Source organism: Macrotis lagotis, chromosome 4 (genome assembly GCF_037893015.1).
Source record: "Macrotis lagotis isolate mMagLag1 chromosome 4, bilby.v1.9.chrom.fasta, whole genome shotgun sequence".
Taxonomy (NCBI): domain Eukaryota; kingdom Metazoa; phylum Chordata; class Mammalia; order Peramelemorphia; family Peramelidae; genus Macrotis; species Macrotis lagotis.
Window position 1 is genome coordinate 274496728 of NC_133661.1, and position 12452 is coordinate 274509179.

The 12452-nt window shown below is 34.9% G+C and overlaps 1 protein-coding gene across 5 annotated transcripts in view; it reads right to left on the reverse strand.

Annotated features, from left to right (window-relative positions):
* The window catches only part of PALS1 (protein associated with LIN7 1, MAGUK p55 family member), a 132995-nt gene that overhangs the window by 77692 nt on the left and 42851 nt on the right, over positions 1–12452 (reverse strand). The gene's annotated exons all lie outside the window — the stretch shown is intronic.

The window sequence follows — 12452 nt, forward strand, 5'->3', positions numbered from 1 at the left end:
TTGAACTGATTTCTAGTCCAACATTTCTATTCATTGTGCCATCTAGCTGCCTCAAAAAAAAGTTTAGAAACCAAAAGAAAAAAAATAGAAAACCCCTTAAATGTTTTCTTTTACAAAACAGGAAAAACTCTACAAAATTGCATTAAATATTTATCTTTTTCATTGCTAGGCTGAATATAATAGGTCATTTTTTAAAAATAAGGCAATGGGGTTAAGTGAATTGCCCAAGGTCACACAGCTAGGTAATTATTAAGTGTCTGAAGCCAAATTTGAACTCAGGTCCTCCAGACTCCATGGCCAGTGCTCTATTGACTGTACCACCTAGCTGCCCCATAGACCATTCTTTTGATTTGAAACACAGCTGTTAGGAGGAATCTACTAAGCAAAAAACTTAAATTTTAGGCATCACCTTGGCAGGTGTCTGACATTTGGATAATATACTGATGAGACAAAATTAAGTTAAAACAGAAAACTTTTGGGGGGAGGGGGTGGGCAGTGGCAATTCAGGTAAAGTGAGCTGACCAAGGTCACAGAGCTCATAAGTGTCAAGTATCTGAGGTTGGATTTGAACATAGGTCCACCAGATTCCAGAATCAGTGCTTACCACTGCACCACCTAGCTGTGTCCCAAATTATTCAATGGAAAACTAAGTATTAATATTCGTAATTCCAAACAGCATCTTTAAAAAAATTCATGCTTCTTTTTTTTGGGAAAAAAAAATGGAAGCTTTTTGTCATAATGGGAACTAACAAAAGAAAAAGACAGTCCTGGAGCTTATAATCAAAAAACAATAAATAACTAGAACTCCAAATCAGCACAAATTTGTGTAGGAGTTCTAATAATTCAGGTTGAGTTTTCTAATTATGAGTTTCAAGGACAGATTCAAGAGAATGCATGACATATAAATTCCTAGAAAATTAAAACTGTCAACTCCCAAATTTGACTCTGTAATATCATGAATATTTTAAGTTTTAATACATCCCCAAGTCTCAAAAATCAAATTTAAACTATTTAGAAAGTAAATAGGGCAAATTCTAAAATGTTTTCAGAAATCTAAAGCAAATTCAATCACAATCTTATATTGGCTTGAGCATCTAGACATGGAATTGTTATATACAATAATAAAAGCAGGTTAATTACTGAAAATAAAAATAAAGCTCTTATGTATCTAGAATCCAATAAGTGAATGTTTAAAATAACTTTAAGACATATACACAAAGGATACAAAAACACTTCCTTAAACACCTAAAAAGTTTTAGGAGTAAGCCTATTTTATTATACTTAATTCTTTTAAAGTTACCAAACAGGGGTGGCTAGGTGGCTAGCTGTGTGGCCTTGGGCAAGCCACTTAACCCCACTGCCTTGCAAAAATCTAAAAAATAAAATAAAGTTACCAAACCATTTAAAGTATATGGAAAATACTTGACTTGAAAACAACTCATATGTTCAAAATACAACAGGGAAATTATCATTCAGATCACCCAATCTCCTTTGATCCTCAATTCATTCTTTCCAAGAAGTGAAAATTACCTTATTTTTATACAGTTAAAGGTAAGCTGATATTATCCATTCAGGTTAAAGAGTTAAGTCTAACCTCTTCTTAAAAGAGCCCCTTGACCCAAGGTTGACATATTCCCACCATCTCATCTTCCTTATTCAACTATCCCAAAGCTGTTGGACACACAAATATTCCTGTTTTCAAGTAGAACCTTCCAATAACAATGATTAAATAGGCTTTGTGGACTGATCATGGAACCCAACCTGACATTTATAACATTGTTTCTAATGGGAAAAAATTATGTTTATTACATGGAAACAAATTTAAGTTTACCATAAGGAAGAGACTTAACAATTAAAATTGCTAACAATGGAAGAAGGTTGTCATGAGAGAACCTAATGAGGTCCCTGTCAACTGTTCTGTTTTAAATGGACTGATTCAATCATATGCAAGTGCTTTTGCAATGAGGCTTCCTCAGAAGAAGTTGGACTAGATTGATTTTCCAAGTCTAAGATTAAAAATCTCTGACTTTAAAAGTAGAAGTTCTAGATGTTTGGAAAAATTCTAGAAGTGGAATTCAGAGAATTGAGTTTAAGTTCTGTATTTGTCATTTTACTATTTCTGGCAATGGGAGACAAAGCATTTAACATTTTTGGGTCACAGGTACTTTAGAATAAGGGGGTTGAACTCTATGATGCTACTAATCTATTAAAATGTCAATATAGTTAACAATTTTGACAAGAGATATAAAGCTGTAGGTTTCACAGAGGACACATCAAATTTTGGAATATTTAGAAAATGAGAAACTGGAGTCAAAGAAAAATAGGGCCAAATCACATCAGTACTGGCTTGAGGGAGAGAAAAGGAGGTTAACAGTATAGTGGAAGAAGTTGGGATAGGAGAAGACTGAAAAATCCTACACAGATGACCAGTTAATCATGGACACGATGGAGACACCATGGATCTGCAATAGAAGTAAATCCATCTCAACACTACTATATAGTTAGTTCCAGAGCTGTGTGAATCCCAGGTTCCTGTGATTACTCATAAATGTTAGTGTACTGAATTTGAAGGGAAAAGTTAGCTAAAGGAATCAGGAAAGACAACAGGAGGGATAATAAAAACTGGGAGAGAAAAAGGATGGAATCAAGGAGGAGGAAATCAAGAAGAGAAACCCATATACTAGAAAATTATAAATTAAGAGAGCAAAAAAAAAAAGAAGACTATCAAAGAAGAGAACAGAAATGGAAATTAAGTAGTCAGCTTTTAGAGCAGAAAAGAATGCAAAGCTATAATTCATGAGTTTGATCCTCCTAGTTTAAACTTTTGTCATCAAAGTTCCTTATAATTAAGACAGAAGTCCTAAGAGCAATCCTTCTCCCAGGAATGATACAAAGCAAGAAAGAGGAAAAGGATCTAAAATGAGTTTTTAAAATTATTCTCCTACAAGTTTGGGTTTTTTTTAAATCATGGTAGAACAGAAGGAACACCTGATTTGGCAACAGAAGACCAACCAAGGCTCCAAAACAAGCATCAGTTACTCACAACACTCCTGGGCAAAGTCAAACTCACAGTTTAAATAAAAGAAGTAAATCAGATTGTCTCTAAGATCCTAAATTCACAAAAAACACATTATTAGGAACTAGAGTTGTTCAACTATTGTTAGGAAAAGTTGGAAAAGTCAAAGCAAGAATGCTACAATTATAAAATTTCACTATAATTACATACTCTCAGTATTGGGTACATAAAAATCAAAGAAATACAAAACTATCGCACACTTCATCTATATAAATGACTGAGCTGACTAACTAAAATATTCAAATGTTTAAAAATCCTTTTTCCCCCCAGCATTAGGTAGTAGTTAACAACTTTCATTAAGATTCTTCTGGTATTATGCAGAACAAAACAATTTGTTGCCAGAGCAACAGTTTTGTCAGCTAAGACAGAAAAAGACTGTGTGAAAAGAACTGACTTCATGCAAATCAGAAAAGTCCTTTCTACTATGTTATTTATCACCTCTAGTTTTTCTGCTAACTCCTTTAAATGTTTTAAATAGAAAAACTCAAAATGACCATTCAAGTGTAAAACAGTCAATGGAAAAAAGTTTATCTAAACTTGCACAGTTCAGTTGCTAACAATTTCTATGGAGAGCACAGAATGAAATCAAGAAAATCTCTATAGGACAACAATGGACTGATTTGGAATCAATTAAGTAAAGATCATCTACTCAGAAAATCTAAGTCTCATCCTTCAGGAGGGGACAGAAATGGTCATTTAAGGAAAGCAACTTTCAAGCTTTCCTGAAAAGAACAAAGCTGAATAGAAAACTCTGATATTAAGACCCAAGAGGGGCGCGGCTAGGTGGCACAGTCAATAGAGCACCGGCCCTGGAGTCAGGAGTACCTGAGTTCAAATCCGGCCTCAGACACTTAATAATTACCTAGCTGTGTGGTCTTGGGCAAGCCACTTAACCCCATTGCCCTGCAAAAACCTTAAAAAAAAAAAAGACCCAAGAGAAGCATAGTGCCTGAATGGCACTAAAAAAAGTCAAACTGTTTTACATTCCCACATGACATGACAGATGTAAACATCTAAGAACTTCATCATTACAAGGATTCTATACTGAAAGAGGTTAAGAATCAGTCATTATGTGGGATGATTCCTCCTCCAACAAAAAAAAAAACAAAGGTTAATGAAAAAAAGGATGCATGGGGATAAGGGGAAAGAGAAAAGGGAGAATTGGGAAATTTTACCACGCATAAAGGACTTGCAAAGAAGAGCTTTTAATATATATATATATATATATATTGCAATGAGCTTTTACAATGGTATAGAATGGGGGGGGAGGCAAGGGGGAATGAGAGAACCTTCACTCATCAGAAATGGCTCAGAGAGAAAATAGCATAGACACTCAATAGGGTATAGACATCTACAGAAAAAAGGAGAGAAGGGGGAAGAGGGAAATGTGGGTGATAGAGGAGAGAGTAGATCATAGAAGAGGATAGTAAGATATAACATTTTCTTTTTTACTTCTTGCAAGGAACTGGGATTGGGTGGCCTGTCCAGGACCATGGAGCCAGGTGGTTGCTGGGTCTCCAGGGTGGTATGTGGACTTGGGGCCTCTTAGCCCTAGAGCCAGTGCTCTGTCCACTGTGCCACTCAGCTTCCCTACAGCACATTTCAGAAGACAGACAAAGTGAAAGGAGAGAGAAAATATAATAGATGATAGTAGGGAGGAATGTATGGAGGGAATTACAATCAGCAACAGCAACTGTGGAAAAATATGGAAGTAACCTCTGTGATAGACTTATGATAAAGAATGTGATCCACCTGAGACAGAGCTGATGGTATCAGAATGTAGACTGAAACACATTTTTTTTCTCTTTCTTTATTTCTCATGAGGCTTTTTATTTTTGTGGGGGAGGGGTACTCTCTATTTTCTTTCCAAAACCTGAAAAAAAAAGCTTTTATAGTGTAATATGGGGATAACATGTTTGAACCTCACTCTCACAGGAATTAGTTCATGAGGGAATACACACACACAACACACACAAATACAGAAACCTATCCTGTCAATTGAGAAACAGGAGGGGAAGGGTATGAGGTGGGGAGTGGTGAGGATAATAAAGGAGAAAGGAGAATTAGGGAGGCAATAAGTCAAACTTTTGAGGAGGGATAAGATAAAAAGCTAAAACAAAAGAAAATAGGATGGACGGAAATACAGTAATTATAATTGTGAATGGGATCAGCTTACTCATAAAATTGAAGCAAAAAGTAAAATGAATTAGAAACCAGAATCCAATCTTAAGTTGTTTACAAGAAATAGACTTGAAACAGAAAGTCACAGAGAGTTAAAATAAAGGCCTGGAGGTTGATCTATTATGCATCAACTGCAGTAAAAAGTCAGGAGTAGCAATCACGAAAAAGAAGACCAAATAGTACTATAGACAGAGGAAAAAATTCAAAAAATTTTTATACCAAGTTTCTCTGATAAAAACCTCATTTTTCAAATACATAATGAGCAAAGAACTGAGCTGAATTTATAAAAATAAAAACCCATTCCCAAATCAAAAGAAAAAAATATCAAAGCGATCTTTGTTGAAGTTAGATAAATGCCAATTAAAACAACTCTACCTCACACTTACCAGAAATGATAAATGCTGGAGAGGATGACGTAAAATAGGTACAATAATAAACTGTTGGTAGAGTTGTCTAATCTTTTAGGAGAACAATTTGGAACTATCCCCAATCCAAGAGTATCACTACTATGTCTGTTCACCCCATATGTACAAAAAATATGTTCAGCAGCTTTTATTGTGAATGCAAGGAATTGGAAAACGAAGAAGTGCTCTTCAACTAGGAAATGGCTAAAGAAGCAGCAGCAAATGATTGTAAATGACTACCATTTGTACTGAAAGATCATAAGACCTAAATGATCATAAATAAAATAGAGAACGTTGTGTACATTAACAACATAGATGATCAACTGTGAAAGACTTGGTTACTTAAATCAATACAATGATCCAAAACAATTCCAAAGGACTCATAATGAAAAACTGCTATCCACCTCCAGAAAAGAGAACTGATTAAACTCTGTAAACTTAAGTATAATTTGCTGACTTTGGGGGGCAATTTGGCTAATATGGAAATATATTGCATGTGATTTCACAGTTATAACTGATATATTATTTGCCTTCTCAGAGGATGGGGAAAGGGATGACAAGGAGGAAGAGAATTTGGAACCTAATATCTAAAAGTAGAATGTTAAAACAAATAAATGAATGACTAAAATTTTAAAGAGACAAAATTTTTAAAAATTATAAAGTTTGGGGGCAGCAAGGCGGCGCAGTGAATAAAGCACCAGCCCTGGAGTCAGGAGGACCTGAGTTCAAATGTGACTTTAGACACTTAGCCTTAGCTGTATGACCTTGGGCATGTCACTTAACCCCATTGCCTTCCCCCAAAAAATTATAAAACATGGGTTTTAGAGAAATTTGAGAACAGTTATATAAAATGATTGCAAAGTAAAGTGACTAACACCAAGAGAATAATTTATACAATTTAAAAAATTATCATGGAGGTCACAATTCCAGAGGACTCATGATGAAACATGCTACTCACTTCCAGAGAAGTGATGAACTCATAATGCAAACTGAGGTTTGTTAGGGTTTTTTTTTCTTATTTAAGGTATACATACAAACACACACATACACACACAATCTTGCCTTTTGTATTTATGTGACTAGCACTTAGTATGTTTGGTACACAGTAAACATCTAATAAATGATTTTTCTTTTTGTTATTTTATATTATTACAATAATCTTGTTATAAGAGTAAGCATAACTCCCCCCCCCCCCCAAGAAGATGAGAAATCTCGAGAATAGTGAGAGGAAAAAGAACTACTTCAGTCTGTGGTCAGATTCCAATGACTCTGTCTTTGGGGGTGAGTTGCCTTCTTTATCACAAGTCCACCAGAGCAATGTTTCTCCCACAGTTGCTATTACAAGCTGTATTTACTTCCACTCTATTCCTCCCCACTCTCATTTATCCTATCCTATCCTATTCCTATCCTGTCCTGTCCTATCCTAGCCTATCCTTTCTCCTGTCCTGTCCAAAAGTGTGTTGTATCTGAGTACCCTCTCCCATAATCTTCCCTCTCTTCTATCACCTATTTCCTCTCTGAGCCATTTCTGATGAGAATGAAGGCCTACTGATTCCCCCCCCATTCCCCCATTCCATTCCACTGAAAAAGCTTTTTATTGCCTCATGTGAAATTTCTTAGCTTCTTCTACATCTCCTTTCCCATCCTCCCAGTACTTTCCTTTATTATCCATTGACTCCATCTTTTTACTATATTATACCAACATATTCCTTTCCTTCCTGGACCCTATCTATATATGCTCCTTCTAACAGCTCTTATAAATGAGAAAGTTCATATGAATTATCAATATCTTCTTCCCTTCTTGGATATCAGACTTTATCAGAGAAACTGGTTATAAAAGCTACCAATTTTATGTAAGCAAAATGGTCAATTTCCTCTTTTACTATTGCAGGGAGGGGTCATGATACTTGTTTGGTCAAGAATTTTCAATTCTCCAGCAGCTAGGTGCAGTGGATACAGCACTAGATTCAGGAGAGCCTGAGTTTAAATCCAGCCTAAGACACTTAACAAGTACCTAGCTGTGTGACCTTGGGCAAGTCACTTAACCCCATTGCCCTGCAAAAAACAAAAAAAAATTTCTATCCCTCACATACAACTGTTAAAAGATTTCTTTCTCTGCTACTCAAATTCATATGACCTTTTATACTTAGACCATCTGGAGGTCAATTTATACCAGTCTTTCCAAGTTTTCCAGCAATTTTGTTCAAATAGAGAATCCTTACCCAAGGTACTAGATTTATAATTTATAAAACACTATGCTACTACATCTGAATGCTTCTTGGTCTTGTGTGCCTACACTGTACCAATGATCTATTTTTATATTTTTTAATAGACAACCAAATAATTATCATAATTACTAAGCTGTGGTATATTGCTAGACATCCCTCCCAACATTTTTTCACAAGCTTCCTCAAGATTCTTTATTGTTGTTCTTTCAGAAGAATTTTGTTATTTAAATATGACCCTATATCTAATTAGTTTAGGAAGTACTGGCATGTTTACACAAGCACATTCCAGCTGAGAACAATTAATATCATTCTAATTATTTCTAGAGTGCTTTAACCCTGATCATATGATGTGTCTTTGTTGCTGTATTATTTTATACATTCTATAATTTGAAAATTTATCTCTTATATAATTATATATTTCATATGCCAATTTAAATTGTTATCTGTAATATTAAATAATTAGCAAACTAAAAAAAGCTGAAGATTTTGGTTATACAGTTACTTTTATTGAAATAATTTTCTTTCTATTTTTTAGCTGAACTTGTAGGGCAGAAATGTCCTACACTACCAAAGTACTCCAGATTAAAGTTTAGTTTCTGATTTTAAAGTTGATGTATTAATTTAAAAAGAAACCTATAAACATTGTTTTTAAAAGTCAAGGCCTACAGGCATCCTTCTGTAAGCTACTGAGTTATCTGCAAAAACCATTTCCTGCTTTGACTAGTTTACTTCAATTTCTTTTTTCTAATTTTTATACTACAGATAGCATTTACAGAATTATATGATTTTATAATGTGACAGTGGACATCTTTTCTTTACCTCTGACAGAATGGCCTCTACGATTTCTCCATCATAGATAAAGCTTTGTTGTTAATTGTTGTTCAGTCAGTTTTGTCATGTCTAACTTTTCATGACCTCATATGGAGCTTTCTTGGCAAAGATTCTAGAATTATGTGCCATTTCTCTCTCCAGCTCATTTTACAAATGAGAAACTGAGGCAAACAGTTAAAATGACTTGCCCAGGATCACACAACTACTAAATGTCTGAGGTTGTATCCAAACCCAGATGTATCCACTGCACCACCTAGCTGCCACAGATAATTCTTGATCTTTTTTGGAAAGGCCCATTTATTTTTAATTTTATAGAGTTTTGATTTTTAAACTTTTCCAGAGTTTTAAATATAAACGACCATTACCAATATACTCTCACTATTAAGCTATAAATTATACAGTACACACAAATAAGGATTAAGAAGATATTTCATTCTTATGAACTTCCAGAAAGCTCAGACTATAATTTTTAAGTCTAAAAGGTATTACTAGTTGTTATTTTTGGTAAACCACCGAAATGAAATCCAAGGAGTCATAAAAAAATTGTTCCTTTTTGTTGATCACTGTTAATAATAATATTAAAAATTATTTTCCTTTTTGATGATTTAGGTATACAGGCAATGGGAGAATAACGAAATGACACTGATTAAGTACCCTAAAACAAAATGCCCTCACTGAGGGCTGAGATTTACTATTGCTTATTCACAATTCAAACTTCAAGACTTTCCTGTCATCTGTTTAAATTGAAGGACTACTATTTTTTAAAAAAAGATATATGGACAAAAGGAAGAGAAGAAATCTTTTTTAGTTGCACAGAAGGGTCTTATTTATAACTAACCAAATATAACTCTCTCTTTTCTTATACTTAGTATTCCCTGCAAGAGATTTTTTAAAAAATCCAACCTAAGACCAAAAAAATTATACAAATTTTCTTTTAGTGCATGATCTATAAGCTTTACTGATGTACAAAAGGGTAATTCTATAATTGTTAAATTTGAGGAAGGTCATCTGATAAAGGGAAATAATTTTGTTCTACCACTAATCCTATCTTAGGAAATTATTGGCACCACGTATCTTTACCTGAAATATAAAAATGAGACTTTCTGTCACTATAAAATGTTAGCAGTTAAGCTACTACTCCCTCAAGGGGTACATGAAAGGTATTGCTCCTCCACCAGGATAAGAGAATTTCAATTTGTGGTCATACATTAGGAGATACAGTTCTAGGTTCAGAAGAAAGACTAGGGCTGAGTTATCTATGAAGACACTTTATAATTGCCATTTTAAGAGCAAATGTGATTATTTATAATCACTGAGAATGTATGTAAAGTTAAAAAGGGAAAAAAGTTCCTAGGACTGGGCCCTGCCACAAAAGAATATGAATGATAATCTAGCAAAGAAAACTGAGGTCACTGGTACTTGGAGAAAGCAGTTTCAAATGAGTGATAAGGTTGTAACTGCAAGATTAAAATAAGTTACTGAGAAATGAAGATGTAAAGGCATGAGGTATAGATGAATTTACAAAAAAGAAACATCAAATTCTCTGAGACTCTGAATGGTGAGGCACAGTTTGGTTCCAGATAAAATCAGACTCAAGATCTCAAAGTACATAGTAACTTTGCCTTTACAAACCTTATCTCAGTCTTTCATAACAACCCATTCTTGAGCTGAAATCCTGATCTAAAGTATGAGCAACTGTTAGTCATCCATATTATACCTGAAGGCCTCTAGGTGTGAGAATTCATCATCTCCTGGTGGCAAGCCATTTACCTTTTTTTTGCATATGAACAAGTAGTGCTTCAGTCAGATGTTGGGACCCAACATCATTTTCAATGTACCACGTTCCTCATTTTGTGTGCATGTCTGAATTCAATTAAGAAACTCATTATATGTGTGTGCATGTCTGAATTCAATTAAGAAACTAACATAATTTGTACCATAGGCTTTCCTTTGGTCTGGGATTCAAGCTCTGAATATTCTGTTACAGACTTCAGAGTAGGTGAGCCTGGACCTCAGAACACAGATTCTGCTTGTTTCTGAACATCTTTGCTCAGTAACCACAGCTTAACTGGGACCACTCCTCGCCCTTAGGCACATGTCTCCTCAGGAATGTTAGGAATTCCCATACAGAAAGGTCTTCAGTATGGATGCCTTCTAGACTAATATATTTTAAAAAAAGGATTCCTGGTCAAGAATCATGTTCTGAAAGGCTTGAGATAATCTTTGTAAAGAATATATAATCTAGGGGCAGCTAGGTGGCGCAGTGGATAAAAGCACTGGCCCTCGAGTCAGGAGTACCTGGGTTCAAATCCGGTCTTAATAATTACCTAGCTGTGTGGTCTTGGGCAAGCCACATAACCCCATTTGCCTTGCAAAAACCTAAAATATATATATATAAAATGGATCGTGAACAAAAGAATTGTCAGCTGCCAAATGCTCCCTTCTATATTGGCACCTCCTTTGATGCAGTGTTCAGATTTTCCCCTAGGCTGAAATGCTTCAAATGGCTCCCTGAACAACCTTGAACCAAATGATTACAAGACTTTCTGCCTTCTTAAGCTAATCTTGACTGGAAAAATTACTCTTGTGTTTTATTTCCCTTGGATTTCCCTACCAGGATTTAGTTCAAGACAATTTCTAGATGTTTAGAATTGTAGGAAGGGAGAGTTTGCTGTAACTCCTTGCTATTCTGCTATCTTAACTCCACTTCCCCTTGACTATTAATAATGGTCTCCTCTCTCCATACTTAAAATTTTTTCCTCACTCCAATTCCCCTGCAGAATTGCCAAAGTGATTAAGCAAACAAATGATTCAAAATCCTGTAGCTACCTAATTGCTTCTAAAGTCCTTCACAGCCTAGTCTCATAATCCTTTACTTCCCTTCTTCCTGAATTCTAAGGAACAGTCAAATTGACTTTCTGTTGCTCAAACACTATTATCTCAAGTCTCCAATCTCTTGCATTGGTTGTCCTCCATGTTTGGAAAGTATTCCCTCCCTTCTCTCCTCACCTCCTCCTTAAAGAATTCCTCTTTCATTTCAATACATAGCTCAAAAACTACCTTCCACTTTCCTGATCTATACTCCCTGTCAACTGCTAGTTCACATTTGTACTTATTTGTACTGAATATTCCCTTATAGCATTTAAGTTCCAGGAAGATAAGAATGGTTTCATTGTTTATATTTGTAATCTTAGTGCCTAGTACAGTGTCTGGCACATGGTAGGTACCTAAAAGTTTATTGATTAACATAAATTTCAATACATCAAACCACTTAAAAGATTCGGGAGGATACCAATTTCAGTATTTCCACATTGTAGAACTCACTCCTCCTTCAAGACACATCAGATCGAGTATGTTGTTATATGTTCTATATATCAAGAATGACTTGACATTTAGATCAAATAAGGGTGCCAATACCACTCTGTATATTAAATATTAGTAAAGTTTAGCTTATTTTTTCTCACAAAAATAAGTAAATAGATTTCTAATATTTTCTTCTGGCACTATAATAGATAATTTTCTGTAACCCATTTTGGAGACCAAAGTTTAGAAATCATCTAGTCCAATTCCCTTATTTTGCATCTGAAGGAAACAAGACCCAAAGAATTTAAGGGGCTTGCCTAAGGGCACTTAGAACTGGGATTTAAACTCTGGTCTTCTGAATCCAAGTTCAGTGCTCTTTCCAATGCTTATCTTAGCAAAAGTTAACTATGAATAGTTTTGTTTTTAATT